The sequence below is a fragment of the Pongo abelii genome, chromosome 2 (genome assembly GCF_028885655.2).
Source record: "Pongo abelii isolate AG06213 chromosome 2, NHGRI_mPonAbe1-v2.0_pri, whole genome shotgun sequence".
Lineage (NCBI taxonomy): Eukaryota > Metazoa > Chordata > Mammalia > Primates > Hominidae > Pongo > Pongo abelii.
In genome coordinates, this window is record NC_085928.1 from 99061304 (window position 1) to 99087338 (window position 26035).

General features: G+C 41.0%; 1 long non-coding RNA gene across 1 annotated transcript in view; it reads left to right on the forward strand.

The window, feature by feature from the left end:
- LOC134761011 (uncharacterized) overlaps positions 1-26035 on the forward strand; it is a 231232-nt gene that overhangs the window by 1483 nt on the left and 203714 nt on the right. The window contains exon 2 of the long non-coding RNA XR_010139197.1: positions 16871-16929. This is a non-coding gene — a long non-coding RNA (uncharacterized LOC134761011). The remainder of the gene's footprint in view (positions 1-16870; positions 16930-26035) is intronic.

A 26035-nucleotide genomic window follows, 5' to 3' on the forward strand; every position in this document is an offset into this window, starting at 1 on the left:
TGTCCCACTTTCGAAAGGGCTTCCTAAAAACTAAGCAATTAAAAAAATTCCTTTTGCAAGTCTCCACAGTCATGCCTGTGGTATAATAAAAAATAAATAAATATTTGGTTTTTGTCCCAGGTTTTTGGCACACAGTTCCTAAAACCCTTGGAATCTCCAGAGGGATGAGTGTCTTTTGTATGCTAATAAGACGACTGGGGTCTGGAGGCCCCAAGATAGCTTCAGGATGGAAACTAGTTGCCAGAAAGACCGCACCACGTGATTGTGATTAGAGGACTGGAACTTTCAGCCCCACCCTTCTACCTCCTGAGAGTGGAGAGGGGCAGGAGATTGAGTCCATCACCAATGGCCAGTGATTTAGTCCACCAACTCCACATAATGAAATCTCCATAAAAACCCTTAAATGGTGGGGTTCAGATTGCTTCTGAGTTGGCACATACATCTGTTGTAGGACTTTCTCCTTAGGATCCTTGTCACATGACCAGGAAAGATTAGGCTCGCAGTTGCTTTGAAGGGTGAGAAAAATGGAATTTATTGGGCGAAAAGGGAAAAAACGGTGGGGAGGAACAGAAACTCTCAGCAAAGAAAGAGTCCTGCTGGCCAGTTTCCTGCCTCACAGATTAAATTCCAGGTTCACCGCAGAACAAAAGAGGCCAGGCTCCTCCCCCTGCAAACAGCATGAACTTCCCCAGGCTCCACCCCAGTGCACACTGCTCCCAGTGTGCAGGCCTGTTGGAGGTTTTCCCGTGATCCCTTTATACTTGGCTGTCTCACACTGGGGGGCTGGGAGGGGGTGTGCCCTGACAGAGCATGAACACTCTGCACACCCCAACACCCTGCCCTGTGTATCTCTTGCATTTGGCTGTTTCTGAGTTGCATCCTTTACAATAAACAAGCGAATGCCAGTAAATGAGTTCTGTACACCATTCCAGTAAATTATCAAGCCTGTGGAGGGGGGTCATGCGAACCCCTGACGTATAGCTGGTTGGTCAGAAGCATGGGTGGCCAGAGACTTGCAACTTATATTTGAAGTGGAAGGTAGCCTTCTGGGACTCAGCCCTTAACCTGTGGGGTCCATGCTAATTGCAGATAGTGTCAAAATTGAATTGAATTGTTAAATACCCAGTTCGTGTCTGCAAAGAATTGAGGAATTGGTGTCAGGGGAAGAAAGCACCTCTCATTTGGTGTCAGTGGTGTGAGTAAAAACATCTCAACACTGAATACACCCAATGGCATTGCCATAAATCTCAGTGATTAGAGAATCATCATGCTCTAAAAGGAACTACAGATCTAATGCATGTCACCTGAAGCTCCCACAGCCAAAGCACAGAGCAGACATCACTAATCAATCAGGGTGCTCTTTCTGCCAAGCCCAGGCTCAGTCATGCATTTGCGTGCATCACTCAGAACTGTCTCTCAGTTGATGAGATCATGACACCTATTTCCTTCCTAATTTAAAGAGGCCATGAGAAACACAGCCTCTGGTTCTGGTTGAACCACTAACCAGCTGTATGGCATTTAACTTTGCTGTTTTATATTGTAAAGTTTATATTTTATTAAAGCTCCAATAAACATTTCTCCAACCTCCTCACGAGCCTATTGAGAGATTGGCAGGCAAGGAAAGTTGAAGTTTGATAACAACTTAACTCTCATGGAAGTGCCCTTTAATTTCCAGAGAGAATTGGCTCAAAATTCCATTTTGGGACTGGTGGTACATCTGTTCTTCAGGGCCCCCAAAATTTCCATGCCTTCCTGAGGGGTCTGTTGTTCTCTTACTCACATTCATCTCAAAACTTCTGCTTTGGTTAATGTTGTCTCACAGACACTGTCCTCTGTTGGATACACTAACCTGGCTAAGGGGCCTTCCTAGCCCTCTTTCTAGATTTCTACCCTCCCTCTTCAGCACACACCTCCTCCACAGGGCCTTCATGAATTAGTTAAGTTTGGGCAGATGGAAGTAGGTTTGCATAGTGGCCATCTCTGTTCTACAAATCTATTTTGTTATTTTAACATTTAGCACTCCTCCTCTCCCTCTCTCTTCTCTTCTTTTTATCCTTCCTTCTTTACTTCCTCCTCTTTCTTTCAAAAACTCACTGTGCCATCTCTCAAAGTTCTCTGGCTCCTTTCCATATTTTTAGTGCCCTTCTCCCCACCTCTTTCTTGGGCACAACAAAATTCAGATTATTCCTATCTGAAATTCAATCCTACTTTGGATTTGCTTTCTTTTTCCAGATGCTGACCTGGGCCCTGTCTTTTCATACACAAGTGGGACATTGTGGTGACTAAATAGTGACAGCTCCTTCTCTAAAAATAACTTTGGTAACAGTCCTTAAAATTATGCATACATGTGCTTGCGTGTGTCCACATGTTGTCTCCTGATATCCGTTCTTTCATTCTGCCTCATTATTAAGAATGCTGATTTTTACCTGGCACATCACCACCTGGTTAATAAAATTGCTTCTGCTTAGCCTACCTTGTAACTTGATGCAGCCAAGTGACTAAATTGAGATTTAGACAGAATTGTGTGGGATTTATGGGAAGTTGCCTGAAAAGGGAGAGAAGATCCCCTTCTATTCCTTCCTTCATTCTGCTGTCTGGAATGTCAGTGAGATGGCTGGAACCCCAGCAGCCATCTTCTACCATGAAGACAAGTGCCTATCCTAGTGATGATGGAACAGAGTGTGTGATGATTATGTCAAGCGGTCTAGACTCTCACTTCCCATTTCTTATCTTTTTGAAATAAAATTTTTTTCTTGTTTAAACTTCATTTTTTTCCTCAGGCTTAACTATTGTAGCAGAGCACAATTCATTATTTTTGAAGCTTGCGTTCTCATGCCTTTCTCTAATTTTGCTTTAAGAAAACTACGACATGTACCCCCTTTTTGTTTCCAATGTTGAGTGGGGGAAGATGGGTTGAATATGAGCTCTTTGCTCTCAAATGATAGAAAAGAGGTTCTCCAATGTAATGCAGAAACATGAGTGCTGAAGAGAATCTTCATAAAGCCATAAAGGTTCAGATGGCTTTCAGAAGACAGTAGCAGGCAGGACATTCTAGTGTTAATGTCAACCTTATAAAAAACACAAATGGATATGGTGTTGAGGAAGGCAGTGAACCCCATTATTTCTGCGATGGGCTTCTGGGGAAGCCAAGACAGTTTTGTGGTTCAAATGACAGATGTCATCCAAAAGTTGAGAACTTCACATCAATTGAAGTACACATTTAAGAATAACCAAAACATGGCCAGGCACAGTGGCTCATGCCTGTAATCCCACACTTTGGGAGGCCGAGGCGGGTGGATCACCTGAGGTCAGGAGTTTGAGACCAGCCAGACCAGCATGGTGAAACTCTGTCTCTACTAAAAATACAAAATTAGCCGAGTGCGGTGGTGCAAGCCTGTAATCCCAGCTACTCGGGAGTCTGAGGCAGGACAATCGCTTGAACCCGGGAGGCCGAGGTTGCAGTGAGCCGAGATGCACCATCGCACTCCAGCCTGGGCAACAAGAGCGAAACTCCATCTCAAAAAAAAGAAAAACCGAAACATAAAACAGACGTCAACATCAAAATACTGAGTGTCTATTCTCAAAGTTAAAGTCAAACATTAAAATAAGTTGAACTAAAGCATGCATTCTTTTCTTTTTCAAATATTTTATGGCTTTGTCAAATGGGAAGAGGTTAGGAACTCTACGAAGTTGCCAGTGTTGTGGTAGAGTTGCCACCACCTAGAACTCCACAGGAGTTTGTCGTTGGCTCTTTCATCCCAGCTGGGGAAACTCTGAAGTGAATGATTCACAAAAGCTGTAGTTAATTAGTTAATTGATTTTTATATTTATCTTTGGAAGAAGAGGACTCAGATGACTTCTGGAATTGCTACATCTAGACATGAAATTTTGTCTGAGATTCATTGTGTGTTTGTATGGAAAGTCATGTTGCTCTTATTCTAAACACGATTACTAATGATAATATATTTATCATAATGGGAAATGCCCACTTCAATCTGATAAATACAAATTCTACCCTCATTTTCTAGCACCACTCAAATGCCAAGTCTACCTGTGCCCTTCACCACACACGATTTCTACACCTCTCAGAAAATAACTTTTTTTCTAATTAAAGTAATCATGCGTGTGCATTTAAAAACTTGAAAACAGTAAAAAGAAGGGTGAAGAAGAAAGTAGAAATTACCCCAAATCGTATGAAATGCAGATAACATTGTTTACCCCTGGCCACCATTTTCCCCAGATACATGTCACGAGGTAGTGTGGGCTCATGCTTTTGTTCTATCCTCGATGAGAGCAGGAACTTCCTCTGTCTTGTTCATTGCTGCCTCCCACAACGCCTCAGTGGGTGTCTGGCACTCAGTAAGTACTCAAATATTTGTTTTTGCATTTACAATTTCACATTTCACATACTTCATTTTATGGTTAACATATTGTAGGTATCTTTTCAAGTCAGTAAATGTAAATCTGCTCATCATTTTAAAGTGGTACGAATTTTATTGAACATTGAATATTGAGTTTTGCTGTTTGTACTGCACATGTACGTGTGTGTTTTTCTTTTTAGAACATATCCTTGTGAGTAGAGTTATTTGGTCAAAGCCCACGCACGTTCAAAAATTTGACACATATTGCCAAACTGCCCTCCAGAAAGTATCTAGGGATTTTCACTCTGATCAAGAGTTAAAAAGAGGGCTCATTGCCCCACACCCTTCTCTGACTTAGATACTGCCATATCTTTGCCAATCTCCTGGCTAAAATATTATCTCAATATGGGTTTTGCTTGTATTAATATAATTATTGGTGGTCTTGAACTTTTTTTCGTATATTTATTGGTTTTTGTTAGTCTAAATTTGTGTTCAGTTCCTGTTTCACAATTCTTAATTTTGAGCATGGAGCTGTGTCTCCTTTGGTCATTGATTAGACCAGCTACTGGTTTATCTGTTTTATTGAGCTTACAAATTATCAGTTCTTGGAGCTGGCATGTCTCTATATTTTTTTCTGTTTTCTACTATATCAATTTCTATTTTACCTTTATTAATTCCTCCTTTCCACTCTCTTTGTAATTTTTTCCTATTTTTTTTTTTTTTAAGACAGAGTCTCACTCTGTCGCCCAGGCTGGAGTGTGCAGTGGCACAATCTCGACTCACTGCAATCACCGCCTCCTGGGTTCGAGAGATTCCCCTGCCTCAGCCTCCCAACTAGCTGGGATTACAGATGCGTACCACCATGCGTGGGTAATTTTTTGTACTTTTTAGTAGAGACGGAGTTTCCCTATGTTGGCCAGGATGGTCTCTATCTCCTGACCTCGTGATCCGCCCGCCTCGGCCTCCCAAAGTGCTGGGATTACAGGCTTTTTTCTCTGTTTCTGAGGGGCTGCTCATCTTACTATTTCTACACTTTCATTTTATTAACAAATATGTGTGAGGACGAATTTTTACCTTATTAGTTTTGCTGTAGTCTATTAAATCTGGGGTAAAATGTTCTCATTTTGTTTTCTATATGTTTTGAATTTGTGGTTTTGATGTTCTCTTTAACATTAGGGATGTTGTAAAGGCTTGTAAAAAATATTTTCATTTCTTGGTCAGGAGGTTTGTTGTTTGTAGTGTTTGTTCTTTTTTATATTTTGTCTTTTGTTGCATATGATTAAAAATGTGACCTGTATTATTTTTGCTTTTTGGTATTTTTTAAAAGTAATTTTGAACTTGTTAAAAATGTTTTTTGAGTTCACAAATATGCGTTCTTGGTTGTAGAACATAAAGAAGATATACACCTAGTAGGGCAATTTTACTGATTATACTATTTCCACTCTGCTTTATTGACTTGTTTTCTGCTTGACCTGACAAAGGCTTGAGAGGTGTATTAAAATCACCTCTCCTGTTATGTTTCTCGATGTTTCTCCTTATATTTCCAGCAAGTTTTCCTACATTTTGATGCCTTGGTGGTAATTTTTTGGCTCTCTTTTGATAGATGGTCTTTTGTGTTACTCTTTCTGGATTCTCTAGAACACTTTTTTCTAAAAAGTATGCAGTGGTTATTTTTAGGAAAGGGTCATCCTTGCTTGTAAATGATGATACTGCAAAGCAGAAAGTTCAGGTAACTGATACTAGAGCAAGGTCACATAGCAAGAGAGTGGCCAAGCCAGGAGTGCACATCCCTACAGCCCATGCCTGTAGCCTGCAGCCATCATTATCTTCTGGTATCTAATTCCATGAGAAATGTACCTGGTCTCTTTTCTGAAGTGACCTGTCTACTATATATATGCACTTATAGAATTCTTTATTATTAAAGTACAGTAATTTTACTAAATTTTTTTTCTCAGCATTGGTTGATGTGTATTCACTTTTCCAGGACCTATGAGACTTTTCAGTGTGTAGACTCAGGTCAATATATTAAATTATTGCAATATATAGTAAACATACAGAATATGCATGTGTGTGTGTATATATATATATAGTATTTCCTTTCATATCTACCATTCTTATTTACAATTTGTAAATTTATTTCTACTCATATGCTATTGATATGGTTTGGCCGTGTCCCCACCCAAATCTCAAACTGTAGCTCCCATAATTCCTACATGTTATGGGAGGGACCTGGTGAGAGGTAATTGAATCATGGAGGTGGGTCTTTCCCGTGCTGTTCTTGTGATAGAGAATAAGTCTCAAGAGATCTGATGGTTTTATAGAAGGTAGTTCCCCCTGTACATGCTCTCTTGCCTGCTGCCATGTAAGATGTGACTTTGCTCCTCCTTTGCCTTCTGCTATGATTTTGAGGCCTCCCCAGCCACATGGAACTGTGAGCCCATTAAACCTTTTTCTTTATAAATTATCCAGTCTTGGACATGTCTTTATCAGCAGCATGAAAACGGACTAATACAGTTACGTTTCCTGCATTTTTCAAATGTGCTTTTTTTGTGGCAATAGTTGTGCTTCTTGCTTTGATGCAGTTTTATGTCCTACAAAAGCATTTCTTTTCTCCTCAGTTTTTTCTAAGTCCTGCTAAATCCTTATTCATCATACCGTATTTTCTTACCACACTTTGGTCATTTATTTCATCCATGTGATTTATAATTTATTTGTGAATTTAGTTGTCATTTTAAAAATTAAAATTAAAAGAAATGATCTCCCTCTCTTTCTTTCCCTCTTCTGCCCAGCCCACCCTCTCACTGTTTATGCTATATTCTTTTCCTTTAGTGGGGCTTGGAGGGTTGACTAGGAGACAAAATATTCGTATCGGAAACATGCCAATTTCTCTTCTTTTGCTTTCCTCCTTTACCTTTTATTTTTTTCTTGTTCATCTTTAAAAAGGCAGGTAACTGGTCTTCCTATTTGCCAGAAAAAGGATGTTCACCTCAAATGTGTGAATTCTTCTCTTATAACGTGAGATCCAGGAATGTTGATAGTCTCTCAGCTTCCCAGGGAAAGGTGGTGCCTGTCATTGGTAACTTGGACTCTTTGATTCATCTCTGGTTTTACTGACACTCGTGCATCAGAATCCACCTAACTGAAGACAGAGTGGATTCCATCTCAAAGGGTAGGTGTCCCCAGATTTAAACTTTTTCCATCTGTAGTGTAAGCAGGCTCTTTAATGGAATTTGAGCTTTAGAGAAACCCTGTATCTAGTAAGCGTTTGATTTTGTGTGGTTACAGGCATTTTTCTCTTTTTAACCTCCTCATTTGCTACCAGGCTTCAGCTGAAACACTTGCTGCAAGGATATTATTACTTACTTGGCTTCGACCACCTGCTGAACTATTACGAAGTTTATCTTCTCCTATAGTTCCTCCTCTGTAGCCTCAGAATATTGTTTACAGGATGCAGAAAGGTGGCTCCAGAAGGCACATTGAGGAACTTACTCTGGGACCTTCCCATAGCTCCAGTCCCAATCCCTGTCTAGTGTGAGACATCAGTGGGTATTTTTAAGAATTTCCTTGTTTTCAATGATAAGCTTATTGCTTATCATTTCTTGCAGAAGGAAACCCTGTTCTGATTTTTAGAATCTTCGCTACATTTGGTCCCAATAGTTTCAGACCCAAATGATACATCTGGATATGTATTCTATATCATTAAGACCATTTCTGCTATTCGTGTGAATAATTTCTTTGTTGTTTTTACTTCTTTTGGTTTAATTTTACTCAGCTAGGGAAGGGGGAGCTTTGCAACTTCCTAAGCATCCTGTACCATTGCACCCATCTTTCTTAGAATCTTCCTCCGCCTCTATAACATTGAACTAGTTTAGCTTTTTAAGACATTTATCCTTACCTTCCTTTTATTTTAGTCATGTGTATGTTGGATGAGTGCTGTTCCAATTGTCTATGGTTAAGGACAAGTTGGTTTTTAAAATTTCCAATCTGTTGTAGACCCTTGTCTTTACGAAGTACAGTAAACATTGAATTTGCAGAAAGTAAAGTGAAAATAAGACATACAATGCAAACCTGAATTTTTGTTATTAGATTCAACAGATATAACATTACCTACTATTCACATTCCTAAATGCTTACTCTCAATTTCTCTTCTTATTCATTGAGGATGGATCTCAAACAACACGCAACCAGGCATGGTCCATGAAGCCCCCTTTAAGTAGTGTCGCCATATGCCCCTCAAGGGCAAGGGCAAGGTCTTGTTAACCCTGTGTGTCCCCCCATGCCTGCCTAACACTATGTCCTACAAATAGCACCTATTGAAAAATAACTGTTGACTATATGGGTAAGACAATAATACCGTAAGTAGCAAGTGCCTCTTAAGGTGAAAACTCTCAAGTTTATTCTTGACCTTCACAACTTCCTTTTGCCTTGGGAAGATGCAGGTGCTAGAATCTGGATTTGTAGCCAAGGCCCAGAGAAGAGTGGATCTACACACATAAGGCCTTTTATCCATGCTGTTTTATTTGACACAAGGCATTTTCCCTCATCTGCTGTTTCATGTCTCTATTGGGAGTAGAAAGCATAGTGTGAAAGACAAGGCAGGATATTAACCGGACCAGGGCCTGGGCCAGGTGTGAGCATTCTGTCTTCTGTCTGTCACTTTATTTATCATCCTTCTCTGAGGACCTCTTGAGGACCCTCTGACTCCCAGTCACACAAACATGGACTCTGCTTGAGAAGCATGTTACGATGAAACACTTGTTGGGTGTAATACAGTCCTGGAACTAGGAATCAAGCCTATATATTCTAGTTTATTCTTCTCCAGGGCCAATTTGAAGAGAGTGGCTGAGGAAGTAGTCCCACTTAGGATAGTAGCTGGGCTGAGAGTCCGCCATCAGCAGTGGGAAATTCACAATAATGAATAGGACAAAAAGAAGGGACTTCACTTACTGGTCAAATGGAGTGCAGCTCTCATACCAAGAGTCAGTGGTGTGCAGAGGACTGAACACCCACTGGGGATCTGCAGGGATGGATAAACCAGGAGCCCTGCTCTTGAATGATGGGGAGGAAAAGCCAGAGAAAGCTCATGATGAGGTAAGGCACATGTGTAAAAGCCATAAAAGACTTACACCTAAAGTGCTAGGGTGACAAGGATGGAGGAAAGGGTAACTTTTAAGGGCAAAAGGTCACTTCCCAGATTATTAAAATATATTTTTAAAATTTTTTATTTCCATAGGTTTTTGGAGAACAGGTGATATTTGGTTACATGAGTAAGTTCTTTAGCGGTGATCTTTTATCCCTCTCCACCTCCTACCCTCCCTGAGTTCCCAAAGTCCTACTATAACCCTAAATTGTAGGCATATATGGAAAATAATTTATTTGTTGACCTCCTTATTTAATATCCTTCCTCTGCCAACTCAGGTGGTGATCTCAGTTTGCGTGTATTTTTTTTCTCCTATTTCTCAGGATTGCATTTACAGTTTCTTTGTCTATGAGCTTGTCTAATACTTACTTTTGATCAGAGGTGTTCTTAGTGTGTGTGAAATGCTTGGAAGAGTATCTGGCAGATGGTAGGCATTCATTCAATGGTTTTCCCTCTGTTTTTGGCTTTCTGGACCCAGCTATCTGGGGAAAGGCTATCAATTATGATAACTGCAAAGCATCAAGTTGATGAGAGAGTGAACCCCTGAACAGGCAGGGGGAGGTTTTGAGTCCAAGGATAAAAGTTGACAAAATTGTCCAGAAACAGTGCAGAAGAGCTAATTTCTTGGCAGTTAAAAAAAATATTGTTGTGGTTTTTCTTTCCTTTTAGATGGGAAAGGGGCTTTATCTTCCTAGAAGTTTCAGGGAGATCTTTTCAAAACCCCACAACTTGACATATTGTTTGATAAATATTTATTGATTTAGTAGATGAGCCTGCAAAAGCTATTCTCATATATGCCAACATTGCCCCTAGGGAGACACTGAGTCTGTTGTATCCAATGACCTTGGATAGCTTAGAATGATTTGGTGATCTGGCTTTAGACTTAGGTATAAATGTAACCGGTTTGAAGTCTTATAAAAGCACAACTAGACTGGGAATCCAGGTAGCTCAAACTATTTGGTGTGAAGTTTAAGCTCTGTGTTTCATTTCATAGCTGGACATAAGCATTGCTATTTTCTCGACTAGTGGTTCTCAACTGGTGGCAATTTTGCTCCCCATGGAATATTTGGGGATGTCTGGAAACATTTTTGGTTGTCACTACTGAAGAGTGGGGATGCTACTGGCACCTAAAGGGTGAAGGTCAGGGAAGCTGCTAAATATCCTATAATGCACAGGTCAATGCCCCGCTCCTCCCACAACAAAGCATTATCTGGCCCTAAACATCAGTAATGCAAAGGTTGAGAAATCCTGTTCTAAACAGACTTTCTACTTTAAAGAGCAACCCAAGGGAAATTATTCCTAAAGGTTTTCCTCTGAAAGGGAATTTGACAATTAACAGCTCAAAGTCCCTTTAGACTCAATTCTATGTGGTTGGATAACCCCTGGGCCTTCTAAATATATCCGTATCACTGTAGTTGCAGATTAGCAACCCCCCTCCCCCATCATGAGCTCCTCCCCCATATACAAAGGAGGCTTGAGCCAAGTTCTTTATGGCCCCGCCCTAATACTGCTGTTTGTTTAAATATTGCCAAGACTTGGACATTGTCACAAGTAAAGTGCTTGAGAATGATGCAGTAATGAAGGCAGTGACTTGATTGGGTCCTACCTACCCTGTCAGTAAGGCAGACCGAGAGAAATCTATAGGACTTGTATGAAAAGTGTTTCAGCTTCGAATAACCAATAAACAGTGCTCAGCCCCTCTCCCTGCCTTCCTTGCTGCCGTTTGACATGCAATTAACACACAAGGATTCAACTGGACTACAGCTCAAGGCCAACGAGGTTTTGTTCTTGCCAACTTGCAGAGAATTCCTGGGCTAGCAGACCAGCTGGACAAGGGCCTTTGGAGCTAGAAGGTGACTTTCATTAAAATGACTCAGTACTCTCCACAAACATCCCTGAGATGTGTGCTTCAATTCTGTTCAGACTAAACCACTTCACAGTGCAGCTAGCAAAAGAAGGCTTTTAACATTCACTTGTAGCTATTCTGAACAATGATAAAAGATGTTACCAAGACTTATTTCAAACAGTTTACTGTGTGTCAGTTGCATAGAACTTAGATGATGCAAGATCACTCCCAGGAGGTATATTCTCCTCAGTTTCCTCCCTGAATCTGAGTGAGGTGCAGAACCTTTGAACAGGCACTGATGGGGCTTCCTCCATGTGGCAGGAATTCACAGATACAGATCAGAAGGAGAAGGAAGCATGTAAAGTGCAGAATGCACAGAAGCTGAATTCAGCTCAGCCTAGGGCAGCAGGAGGAGATGGAAAAGAGGTGCCTGCAGAGCCTGAGAGGAGCCTGGAGGATGCTGAAGGCAGAGAAACCTCCATGGTGATAACAGCACAAGAACAATTGAGATGAGAGAGGATCTTGCCATTGACAGTCATCATTTGCTCTTTTGCTCTGTTTGTCCATGTAGGTTCTTGTGTACTTATGCCTCCTTCCTGCTTCCCTTCCTCCTTCCCTGTTGTGCTATTGTCTCATCTTTCTTCCTGTTGACCACAGCTCCTTACCATGATCAGAGCTGTGTGCCCCATCAGTGCTCAGCTATGAAACTGCTGTGACCTTAAACCCTGGGGAGCCAACCTTACAGGCAGTACCTGTAAAACAACAACTTCAATCTAGTGAAATAATTTATTAACTCAATGAGACAACTGCTTCATTCAGGAACTTTATAATCAGGTAGAGGAGAAAGACATGTACATTAATATTGCTGTACCACTCTTTGAAGCAGGCCTGATTATGTCCATTTAAAAAATGAGTTAGCTGAGACTAAGAGATTAGGGGTAAAAAAGAACTAAATAGATATTTGCTCTGAACTATATGGAATAGAATATTTGATTACAAATAACCTTTTTTAAGATAAAAGTTTTAATATATTTATTTGAAGCTTTGAGGGTGATTGGTATAAAGATAAATTTTTGATAATAATTAAGATGTAATTACAACCCCATTAACCACACTTTTTTTTCATATAAAAGCTTGACATATCTCATTCATCTCAAGGCTTTAAAAACCATATTGTAGTCCACGTGGGGGATAGGAGACAGGAGATAACAGTCATAAAACAAAAGATCCAAAGATTTCAGTAGCTGTGGTGGATGATGAAGTTCTTCCTGTGGAATTTTCCAATATAACCAAATGATCTTGGGTCCCATAGCCAGTGTTTGCTCTTGAAATTGGACTTGGAGCAGTTGGAAACATGTTACATGATCTCCATCAGCCATCTCTAAGTTTATTAATTACCCCTATTATTATTATTGCCAACTGTGAGATTTGTAGAATGTTACTTAACTTTCTGAGACTTGTTTCCTTATTTGAAAGAAATATGGATTAAAATAATAATTATCTTAATAAATTATAGATACTATTATTATTGAAGTTTGCCTATTTACAGCTTGCCCAAGCCAAGAGAAATGCGTCTTCTCTCTCCCATATTTCCATGCAGTAGATTCTTCCATTTCTTTCAGAAGGTGAAAGTCTTAAAATTCCAAGTTACATTTAGCTATAGATTTGGAACTTCCCTCCTCTGCGTATGCAAATTTAAATCAATTCCTATTGTTTTACAAAAGTAATCATTCTGGCAATTGACATCGATACCTGGCCTTTCACATCCCTCCTTTTTGCACTCACCTCTCCTGTCTCTTTTCTTCCCTCTTCCCTCCCCTCAACCCCACAAGTTTGCTGTGGTTTTCAAAATATTCAGATATAAAAATGTTTTATTGTTGTTTGTTTGTTTTGGTGGCATAGAATCCTTTTTTTTTTTTTTTCAGAGAAAACATTATGCAAAGGACTAATACATAAAACAGACCAACGCTGACCTGCTGTCTTTGACATGGGGAATAGGTGTTTGCTCCCACTCCCTCCCCATTTTATTTTACACTGTTTTTCAAAGGAACATGAGGCATTTTCAAAGGAACCTTAGGATTTCAGCGACTGTATCTTAAGAACCACTTGTCCACATGAATGAGATAACAGTGTTAGTTCTCCCGTTCCCAGGAGGTGTGTAGAAACTGTCCTAGCTTAGATGGGGGGTGGGAAGACAGGGGAGGGAGCGTACTTAAATGTGATTCCCCCCAGGGCTTCTCATTTTCAAGAAATGCATGAGATAAGCACCGTGGCCTGGTTCTGGCTGTATGGGGCTCTAAACATCTGTGAGGAACCAGAGCATGCAATTCAGTCACACATATGTCTCAAAATATATTGATACTTTGGTCTTTCGACGTCACCTCAATGGTCCATCCATACAACCTGCCTAACCAAAAGCTGAGCACATTTTCCATCACCAGGCCTCGGTACTCATGGCTTCCCGCTCCTGCACTAACGCCCATCCTTCTCTCTCTGCCTGGCTATTTGACTCACTCAACCTCCAAGGCCTTCTCCACAAGCTCCTTCCCAGTTTCTAGAGCCAGAATTCTTCTTTGGTATATTTGTTCATTTGTGCCTCCCCATCATTCTTCTGTCTCCCTCACTGACAGGAGAAATGCCCACTCATACTCACTAGATGGATGCCGTGGTGATCACATCCTGGGTAAACAACCATCATATTATTGTCAGTAATTACATCACAAAGTGCCCATCACGGGCCAGACCCAAAGGAGAAGTCTTATAGACATTGTCTTTCATTGCTGACCACTCCACATTGCTTCATTAGATAGCAGTGTTCCCTGCTAAGTCAGACCAGGGAAGGATCATTTCCAAAGAAAAAGCAAACCTTTTTATTCCTAATTTTTTTCTCTTTGGGTGTCAAATGGAAACTGGGCAAGATAGAATTACTCGGTTTACCTCTACAACAGTCCTATTTTTCATCCTGATTCTGAGCTTCAGTGAGAGTCTGTAACAAAAGTGTCTCTCAGTGAGACAATTTTTATCTTGGTTCTCAGTGATAATAATGAACTATTGAGCAAGTATTTTTTTCCTGGAAAGTCAAGTTATCAGTTTTGGGTGGCTTTTATCTACTCATAATCCAGCAGATTTTTGTAAAAACCCAATACTTCCGGTGCAAATATTTTACTTAGGCTAGTTCATCACCCCTTGCCTAAGTGATTACAGAACTTTTTTTTTAATCAAGGGCAGTACCCATCAGTTGGGCGTAGTGGCTCATGCCTGTAATCCCAGCACTTTGGTAGGCTGAGGTGGGTGCATCACGAGGTCAAGAGATCGAGACCATCCTGGGCAATATGGTGAAACCCTGTCTCTACTAAAAATACAAAAATTAGCTAGGCATGGTGGCACGCATCTGTAGCCTCAGTTTCTTGAGAGGCTGAGGAAAGAATCGCCTGAACCCAGGAGGCAGAGGTTGCAGTGAGCCAAGATCATGCCACTGCACCCCAGCCTGGAGACAGAGTGAGATTCCGTCTCAAAAAGAAAAAAAAAAGAAAGAGACTGTTATAGTGGGACAAATTATATCTACAAATATTTGTTGAGTACTATACCACATCCAGTGCTGAGTATGAAGACAAACATAAAGATAAATACTATGTTCTAATGAAGGAGACAGAGTCCTTGTCCTCAAGTAGCTGATCAAGTACAAGGCAAAAAATGCTGGCACATGACTAACTGGAAACATTCATTATTTGTTTATATTCAGTTTTGTGTTAGGAATTTATGGCATCTTACAAAGAAACATACAACACAGAAAAAGCTAAAGACTTAGAAGTGAGGAAGAAAGATTAGGCAAAGGGAAAACAAGGTCAACCAGAGCTAATATTGAGGCCAGTTCACAAAATACACCACCTGGAAACTGCTGGAAAGCAAGGGCCATCTCTGTTGTGTGCACAGCTATCCACAGTGGATGGCACAGTGCCTCCAACACTCAATAAACAACAGATGAAATGGGCGCTTCTTCCATTGTAGACCATGTAGCAACTCTATTCATGATAGCAAAACCACATTTGGTGAATCCAAAATTTAAGGCCACCTTCTCTAGACCCAGACTACATTGAAAAGTTGGAAGCTGGAGACCTTACTGCCATATCTTTCAATTTGGGATGGATGTATCTTGTTTGAAAAAAAAGGATGGGAGAATATGTGTTGCAGTCTTGGTTGCACTAGTCTAGTGGCTATTATTTTTCAAACATATGTCTCTTTAATTTCATCGTTATTACCTTTTATTTTGACAGGTAGGGTTTTTCTCCCCATGTTTATGTTTTTCATCTTTCCAACTGAAGGTACTTAGAAAGCAGGAACCAGATAATCTTCATCTTTGCAACTTATTCCTGCTTCTTGAGCATGTAGCACAATACCTTGAACATGGTGGGCACCAAATAATTACTTTTTAACTGTTTACTCTTGTGGGCATTGACCAGTGCTAACTCAATTTGAGTCAGGACTGTATTGTGCAAATGATGATGGTGAGCTGCAAAGCCTCGTTTATATATTGACAGCTAGTAGGGTTCAAAAAGCCAGTGTGATGAAAAGATGTATCAGTGTGCATGTGGGTGTCTGATCATTTTACCAGCCAGAGTGCATTCTTTGGCAACCTGATTCTAGACTTTAGTGATTCCAAATTTAAAGTAGGGATAGAGGAATGTAAGACAGGAGGGCTGAGAGGAAAGGGGCTGTGACACACAAGGCAAGGACTAAGTGGTGTGAGATGTTGGATGCAGTGTGTGATGAAGAGAGGGGAAAGTGAGTAAGAAGGTTTTAAGCAGTGATGATTGAAAAATACATAAATAAAGCAAAGGAATTTTAAAAAGTAATAGCATGGATAACAAACTGGATCTTTAAAACAATGTTCTCTAAGAGAGAAGACTAAAGGTAGATATATGTTTTAAAACTATTAATCTTGCCTGCTGTCCTGTTTGTTTAATGAGAAACCACGCTAGTACTGGATCGTGTGTGACTAGGGAATTATTCTGGTTACAACAAGTAACATATTTTTACTTCAAAACACATACTCTTGGTTACACCAGTCATAATTACTCACGTAGTGAGTTAGGAAATTATACAACCAGGGTGAAGCAGAACAGAGCAAAACTGTTCATGCATTACTTCAATTTAAAAAATAAAAAAGTAATTTCAAAGCCTAAAAAGCAATAAATGTCATGAGTCGGCTCAAAGAGCAATGAGACACTGTTTTCACCTAACAAATTAGTAAATATTTTGGAAAGTATTGACATGTATTAAGTGAATTCTGTTACAAGTTTTTAATGCCTCGTACGATTCGGCTCTGTACCCACCCAATCTCATCTTCGATTGTAGCTCCCATAATTCCCACATGTTGCAGGAGGGACCCAGTGGGAGATAATTGAATCGTGGGGGTGGTTTCCCCCATACTGTTCTTGTGGTAGCAAGTCTCATGAGATCTGATGGTTTTACAAGGGGAGACCCTTTTGCTTCATCCTAATTTTCTCTCTTGCCTGCTGCCAGGTAAGATGTGCCTTTTGCCTTCCACCGTGATTGTGAGACCTCCCAAGCCACATGGAACTGTGAGTCCATTAAACCTCTTTTTCTTTATAAATTACTCAGTCTCGGGTATGTCTTTGTCAGAAGCGTGAAAACAGACTAATACAGTGCCCAACCCCAAAAAGGAAATTAAAAGTCCATATATTACTGGCTGGATTACTAATTGAATCAGAATTTATGGAACATAATCTGGTAATGTATGTTAAGCTACTTAAAACTCTTTGTACCTTTGGTGGAGTAAGTATCATAAAGCGGTAATCAAAAATTGAAACAGAATATGAAATATTTTACAGCCATTAAGAATCAGGTTTTAATTAATATATAGAATAAATATTCATATATATGTGCGTATATGTGTATCTACATATTATATGACTTCAATTCTATAGAAATATGCATGATTATACAACAACATGCCTGAAAGGAGATGCTCTAAATGTCAGGTTTTATTGGACTGTTAGAATTATGGGTGAATTTTTTTCCTGCTTTTAAAAACAAAATTTGTATGGGTGGGTATGGCTTTAATAATATAACAAAAATAAACATTTTTTGGGAAAAAATCTAGTTCATAACCTAAGCCAGTCTCATTTACTTTGCCTAAGAAAAGATTCTGGTAAATTTTCTACCAGAAAAAAAAAAAAAAACCTTGACATGCAGACCCATCAAAGAGATTTGTCACTGTCTCTTCAAAGGAGGAAATTCTGTTTCAAATTCATCCTTATCCCAAAGCAGCTAATTTGATTTTATCAGTCATCAGCAAAGCCCTTAGATTACATAATTTATGAATTTCTAGGCTCCATCCCTACAGGGCAAGATTCAATATTTAATGGAAACATTACACTGTTAGATTTCTAGAGCTCCTCTAACATGTTGGCTTGGAGAAGCCTCCAGCCTGAAGTACTGAGTGGTCATCTAGAGCATAACTGTTTGGTTTGACAGCACTAGAGAGAAATGCAGAGGTGAAAACAAGATGAGGAAATTAGAATGCACACATGTTAGCCCTGGGATAAGAAGCCTGGAGAAATGACCCCAGGACACAGGTGGCAAAAATGGGTGCAAAGATGATTCTACAGTGAACTTCTAGGGATTGATGTTTTCATGAAAAATTATCTAATTGTCAGAAGCAAAGGGCCCCTCCTGGCTGCAAGACATTCCCAGACCAGCCTCCTTTTCCTGGGCATCTGCTGTCTGAAAAAGCTTTGTGTATCTGTTTTGCATTAACAGCGTAACTCATCTTCAGCCTTATCCAAAATTGGACCTGGAATTACTCCTCTGCACCTCTTCACTTTGCTTTCCTTCTGTTGCCGGTGTTAGAACAGAATTTAATTTGTTCATCCTTAAAGGCTTTTCCATCACTAGATTTCTCAGGAAGTTCTGACACTTGGTATTTATTCCCCTGACAAGTAGGCTTTGACGATGAATCGCATGTGGCTTGTCAGGTGCATTGAAAACAAATCTCCTGGCAGTAACGGAGTTGCTATGAATGGTGTTCCGGCTCTGTTTCAGGAGATAGTGTGATTCTGGGACAAGCAGTGCAATCGTGGAACCATTTTATTTTTAGAAATATCATTCTCAGTCTCATGTCTGTTGTCAAGAGTAATGACAGTGAACACACTGCAAGGATGCCTTTAGAAGAAGAGGAGCTGCAGGTATTCGGGTAATGGTCTGCAGTAAGAGAGATGCTGGGATAAAAGGCCTTTCTTCAGAGATGATAGAAAGGAAAAGCATTCCATAGTGAGTCATCTCTTGGGTTCATCTGCGGTCTACTTTTTGCCCTTTCACCAGAAAGCATAAAAGTAAAGAGGGTGAAATCCAATGTCCTATGCCTTTTGTCTAGCTGAGAGATGCAGAGAAGGCAGGCCACAACCTCCTGAGCAGCCCACCCCTAACATTCTTCCCAGAAGTCATGCTGTATGCAGAACAACCTGAATACAGATCCTGAGAATATAGATCTTTTGGTTACAGAAATCTCAAATTTCAGGCATCTTACAGGTGTTCCCCAAACTGACAGTCCATTCAGACTTCCCTTTGTCTTGGTCACTGGTGATGCATTATCTCCATCAGCCATGTTCCTGCTCTAGCTGTAGACACTTGGCAGTGCTGATGTTGTGCTCATCTCCACTCACTACAGCTTCATCCAGGGAGACCAGGCCAGGGGCACATGTTGTCAGCTTACAGCATGTCCCATTCATTCCTTCGTTCATTTGTTTATGGTAGGAATGAAAGGACAGGTGATGTCAACTTATTCCTCTCTTCCTTCTCCTTCTCCTCCTCCTTCTCCTTCTTCCCCTCCTCCCTCCTTCTTCTCTCTCCTCATCCTCCTTGTTCTACTCCTCCTTCTTCTTCCTCTTTACTTTGCCTGTGCCATGGATTTAGGTCAGGCAAATATGTGATTTTGGTCCCCCAGTGAGCTAAGCTTCCTATCAGTGTTACTAAAACATACCTCGTTACTATGGCCATCACTCCTAGTAAGTAGCATTCCCCAGCTTACATACCAGTGCAGAATCTTTCTCTAGCTTTAGTGTGTATCCAAGTCAATGCTTGTTACAAAGGATCTGAACCAGGGTGCAGGGATCTCACTTTTAACAAAGTTCCCAGGTGACTCTGCTGCAGGTCGTCTCTTTGATTCACTAGATGAAACATGGTGCTGTGCACGACCCATTTTATGGCTAGATGGGGTCAGAGAGCGCCCAGTTCATGATAGGCAGTTCAGGTCACATGGTGACTTGATGGCCCATAGTCAAATGTTCAGTTTCCACAAAAGCCCAGTAACAGGTCAAGAGCTGTCTCTCAAAGGGAGAGTAGTTATCTGCAGAGGATGGCAGGGCCTTGCTCCAAAATCCTAGTGGCCTCCACTGTGATTCGCCTGTAGGAGCCTGCCAAAGGCTCCAAACAGCATCCCTATCTGCCACTGACACCTCAAACAACATTGGATCTGCTGAGTTATATGGCCCAAGTGGCAGAACAGCTTGCACAGCAGCCTGAACCTGTTGCAGAGCCTTCTCCTTTTCTGGACCCCACTCAAAACTGGCAGCCTTTCAGGTCACTCAATAAATGGGCCAGAGTAACACACTCAAATGAGGAATGTGTTGCCTCCAAAATCCAAATAGGCCCACTAGGCATTGTGCCCCTTTCTTGGTTGTAGGAGGAGCCAAACGCGGCAACTTATCCTTTACTTTAGAGGGACTATCTCAATAGGCCCACACCGCTGGAGCCCTAGAAATTTTACTGAGGTAGAAGCTCCCTGCATTTTAATCAGATTTATTTCCCCTCCTCTGGCATGCAAATGTCTCACCAATAAGTCCTGTGTGTTTGCTACTTCTTGCTCACTGGATCCAATCAGCATAATGTCATCAATGCAACAGACCAGTGTGATATCTTACGGAAGTGAAAAAGCAATCAAGGTCTCTCTGAATAAGATTATGACACAAAGTTGGAAAGTTGATATACCCCTGAGGTAGGACAGTAAAAGTATATTGCTGGCCTTGCCAGCTGAAGGCAAATTGCTTCTGGTGGGCGTTATGGACAGGAATGAAGAAAAAAGGCATTTGTCAAGTCAATGGCTGCATAGTAGGTACCAGGAGATGTGTTAATTTGCTCAAGCAATGAAACCACATCTGGTATAGCAGCTGCGATTGGAGTCACCACTTGGTTAAGCACATGATAATCCATTGTCGTTCTCCAAGATTCATCTGTCTTTGCACAAGCCAAATGGGAGAGTTGAATGGGGATGTGGTGGGAATCACCACCCCTGCATCTTTCAAGTCCTTGATGGTGGCACTAGTCTCTGCAATCCCTCCAGGGATGTGATATTGTTTTCGACTTACTATTTTTCTAGGTAGAGTTAGCTCTAATGGCTTCCATTTGGCCTTTCCCACCGTAATAGCCATCACCCTGCCAATCAGGGAGCCAATGTGGGGTTCTGCCAGCTGCTAAGTATGTCTATGCCAATTATGCATTCTGGCACTGAGGAAATGACCACAGGATGAGTCCGGGGACCCACTGTAAGTCAGACCTGAGCTAAAACTCCATTAATTACCTGACCCCCATAAACCCCTACTTTAACTGGAGGACCACAATGACATTTTGGGTCCCCTGGAATCAACGTCAGCTCAGAGCCAGTGTCCAGTATTCCCCCAAATTTCTGATAATTTCCCTTTCCTCAATGCACAGTTACCCTGGTAAAAGGCTGGAGGTCTCCTTGGGGAAGGATGGGAGAAAGATTCACTGCATAAATTGTCAGTAACGTAGTGGTGTCCTTTCTCAAGGGTATCCAGCTTCCTCTTCATTCAACGGGTTCTGGGTCTGTAAACTGGCTCAAGTCTGGAAATTGATTGAGAGGCTGTGATTCTCTGTGTTTATAATTCAAATTAGTCTTTTGTCCATTCGACCTAGAAGTTTTCTGTTTGTATAATTTAAGTAGGAATGCAGTAGGCTCCTATCAATTTCACTTCTAGGAACACTGTGATTAATTAGCCAAAGCCAGAGCTCTACACGAGTCAGACTATTCTGATTGCCATTTTGCCTCTGCTGTCCATTATGGTAGCTACATCCACCTTGCCTTTGATGGTTGAGTGATGCCACTTGGCCTCTGCCACCTCAGGATCCAATTATTCACATTGTATTTAAATTTTGTAGTTGAGTGACTGCTGTTCCCACCATTAGATCTGACATACAGAGAAGAGCAATTACAGGGCTCTTCAAAGATGCAGGTGCTGCCCTCACAAATCTATTTAACAAGACATTAGTCAAGGGTATATCTTCTGGACCCTCCCAGCTGGGATGAGTAGGTCTACAGTGACTAATCCACTCCACCATCCCAATCTCCTTAAGCCTTTGGATCCCTTCCTCTACATTAAACCAAGGGAGATCGGGCATTTCCAGCTTGCTCACAGTGGGCCATCTTTTAATCCGTATTTCAGCTAACCAAGCAAATAAACTGTAAGAACCTTTTTTAACTCCCTGAGCTGCAACATTAAATGCAGAGTCCCTACTTAGTAGGCACAAATCAGTAAATTCAGCCTGATCCAACTCAATGTTCCTTCTACCATTGTCCCATACCCTTAATATCCGTTCCCATGGCTATTCTCCAGATTGCTATTTATATAAATTAGAGAACTCAAACAGTTATTTTCAAGTGTAGTGTACTGCCTCATGGGTCACACTCTCAACCTCATCTCCAGGGGCCCGCTGGGACTTTAGTCTAGTTATAGGTCTAGAAGCAAACAGGGGTGTTGGAAGTGGCTCCTGAGGAGAATCAACATTATCTTGCCTGGCAAGTGCCTCAGGGGAGGCCATCACTGTTGCCTCAGGCAGCACAGGGTTTATCTCCTCAGACAAAGGTGGAAAGGCTGATGGCACCATGGGTCAGGGAAGGGATGTTGCCACTACTGGGGATGGGGAAGCTGTTCCTTCTGGCAAAAAAGTTTCATCAGAGTTTACAAACTCAGTGTCCCCAGTTCCATCAGGGTCCTCCCACATGTCCCCAGTCCAAGTTGCAGGGTCCCATTCTTTTCCAATCAATGCTCTCACTTTAACAGTAGACACCTGGCAAGGCTATGCATACATCTTTCATTGCAGATCAGCCACTCATATGATAAGAACTTGTGTCTGTTTTTCCACAATTTCAGCTCTTTCTCTACAGGAGATAAGACTCTCACTCAGGGCAGTCTTAGCAGATTTGAGGTTCAGTATCTGCTTCTAAAGCCAAGAGACAGAATCCCTGAGTTTATCATTTTCTTTAATCACTTTATCCACTGAACTTAGGAGCAACCAACCAGCTTCATTATGTTCCTTGGTTCTCCACATATGGTCAAAGGTAGCATAGAGTCACTAAACTCCTTGCCTTTTGCAAGCGGTGAATCAGGAGTGTCAAATGCATTTATTTTGCATAACTCTCTAAAGAGCTCATGCCAAGGACTATCAGTGTTTTCTATACTATTAGAAGTAGAGTCCTTAGCATTTTTGGGTCTAATCATATTAAGCAGCCAACTCCAAAAACCCCAAAATCAATTAAAGAACTCTATCCTTAATATTCTGTTCCTCTAGAACCACTCCTGGTACCAAAATCTACATTAGTCAGAGTTCTCTTAGAGGTACAGAACTAATAGATAGGTAGATAGATAGATAGATAGATAGATAGATAGATAGATAGAATGTATTATGTATATGAAGAGGAGTTTATTAAGTATTAACTTACACAATCACAAGGTCCCACAATAGGTTGTCTGCAAGCTGAGGAGCAAGGAGAGCCAGTCTGAGTCCCCAGACTGAAGAACTTGGAGTCCAGTGTTTGAGGGCAGGAAGCATCCAGCATGGGAGAAAGATATAGGCTGGTAGGCTAGACCCATCTCTCTTTTCGTGTTTTTCTGCCTGTTTTATGTTTGCCAGAAGCCGATTAGATTGTGCCCACCAGATTAAGGGTGGATCTGCCTTCCCCAGCCCACCGGCTCAAATGTTAATCTCTTTTGGCAACACCCACATAGACACACCCAGCATTAATACTGCATCCTTCAATCCAATCAAGTTGACGCTCAGTATTAATCATCGCAGACACAAAACTACAAAAAGTAGTTTTTAAATCAAAGAACAAAGGATCTGTTTTCCACTATTCTGACTGTTTTATTCCGAGAGCATTTCTCCCATTCATGTCTTGGGTGCCTTTGTTCTACTCATCTCTCAGGGATATTGCCATGCACCTCAGCCTCCAGGAATAACTCGTTACATAAATGATCTGAATCAGGGTGCAGGGATCTCACTTTTAACAAAGATCCCAGGTGATTCTGCAACAGGCCATCTCTTTGATTCACTATATGAAACATTGGCACAATGGTTAGAAGAGTAATTTTTAAATCAAAGAAAAAGGGATCCATTTTCCACTATTCTATTTTATTCCAAGAGCATTTCTTCTGCTCATGTCTTGGGTGCCTTTGTTCTTCTCATCTCACAGGGACACTTTTCTGCAGTTGCTGGCACCTCAGCCCCCAGGAATAACTCATTACGTTTCTTCCCATTTGCACATGGGTATTTCTTAACATAGACAGTGCCCTGCATTTTCTTTCTATTATACCATAGAACTTGAGATTTCTTGCATTAAATGTGAGAAAACTAGGATCAGAGAGTTCTGACTTCAAAACTTAGCTCTTCTACTTTCTATCCATGTGACTTAGGCAAGTTAACCTCTTTCAGTCCTGTCTGTAAAATGGGGATTAATAACATTATTTACCTTCTAGGGTTGGAAGGAAATATAAAAGCTAGTGTATGCTAATATAGGTTAAATGAATGAAAACTTAGCTCAGTGAAGAAGCCAATATAATTTTTTATTAGAGACAATTTTGCTCTGTCACCCAGGCTGGAGTGCAGTGGCACGTTAATAGCTCATTGCAGCCTTAAACTCCTGGTCTCAAGTGATCCTTCCACCTCAGCCTCCCTAGTAGCTAGGACTATAGGTGTGTGCCACCATGCCTGGGTAATTTTTTTTTTTTTTTTTTGTAGAATTGGCATCTTGCTATGTTGACCAGGCCGGTCTTGAACTCCTGCGCTTAAGCGAGCTTCTGCCTTGGCCTCCCAAAATGCTGGAATTACAGGTGTGAGCCACTGTGCCAGGCCAATATGTTAATAAATTATCTTCAGTATTCTTGCTTAATTCTACTGGTGTTTTTTTCAACTATTAGTATTCTTATGATTGTTTTTGAATCACCCATTAGGGGAATTTTTTCATTTTCTTCCCAGACTTGTCTTTAGCCTGCATTAACATTTCCTCTTTGCCTTAATGCCTCCCTTTGGATCATTGTAAGCTGTTTTCATCTTCTCTTATAGCTTTTCCTTTAAACTATTTTGCTAACATTTTGCTGTTTCTCTTCCAATCCGGAACATCCCACTTCTTGCTACAGGTGCTGGAAAGAGAACAGGAACCTTTAATAAGGAAGTGGCTGGCGTGTACAGTGTACATGCTACCCTTTCAAAGAAAAGGCACTCGGCTAGGACCTCCTAACAGGAAGGTAAATCAGCACATTTCCAGGAGAAAAACGAATAGTTTCTCCTAAATTCTAGTTGCATTTTCTCTCTCCCAGTTTCATATATGTTGACTGCCACTTTCTTTTTTGTTATTCTGTGCTTAGGTAATTTTTTTCCCCTTTTATCACTGTTACCTTCTCTATTGATTTAAATTAAGCTTGGTTTGTATTTCTTTGAAAAGAAAACACAACCTTGCTGGGTTGGGAGGTTTTTCTAAGGCCTCTGTGCTCTAGTAAAACTCGACGTATGTAGGTCCTGCAAACCAACATTATTTTTGCTGTAAAAACATCACGTGCATGTTCTGAGACATGGGCCCTCTGTGTAAGATCCCTTCACACATGCAAACACAGCTGACATTTCAACACTTTCCACAGAGTGAGAGCAAAAGGATCCTGGTTCAGAAAGGTCAAGGCTGTCCTACAGGGCAGGGGGCATGGCTTCCTTTGACCTTCATCTCCAGCATGAGCAATACACTGGCAAAGGTTCCAGTTTTATACCTTCTCATACATAGCTTGTTTCCAAAGATGTGTCTCGAATTTGAATTCCCTCAATGGGACAATGTTTAGTTTTCTATTTTTATGTAGTGCTATTACTACAAACTTGGTGGCTTAAAACAACAAAACAACATACACTTATCATCTCACAGTTTCCGTGGGTCAGGAGTTCAATCACGGCTTAACTGGGTCCTCTGCTTAGAGTCTCACATGATGTCAATCAAGGCTTTGGCTGGGGTTGTGGTCTCACTTGAGGCTTGAATGGATAAGGATTTATTTCTAAGCTCACTTAGGTTGTTGGCAGAATTCAGTTTCTTGCAACTAGGATGAGGGCTTCTTTCTGGCTGTCATCAGATCCTACAGTCTGCCTGTAGTTCTGTGCTGTGTGGGGTTCCCCAGCATGGTTTCTTGACTCCTCAAAGTGAGCAAAGATGAGAGAGAGGAAGGGGAAGGGAGAGAAAAAGAGAGAACGCATGTGCAATACAGGTGCTGCAATCTAATATAATCATGTAATCATGTACACATAATGACTTACATCTTGCCATCTATACCACATTCTATAGGTTAGAAGCAAGTCATGATTCCTTCCTTCCCACATTCAAGGATAAGGAATCATACG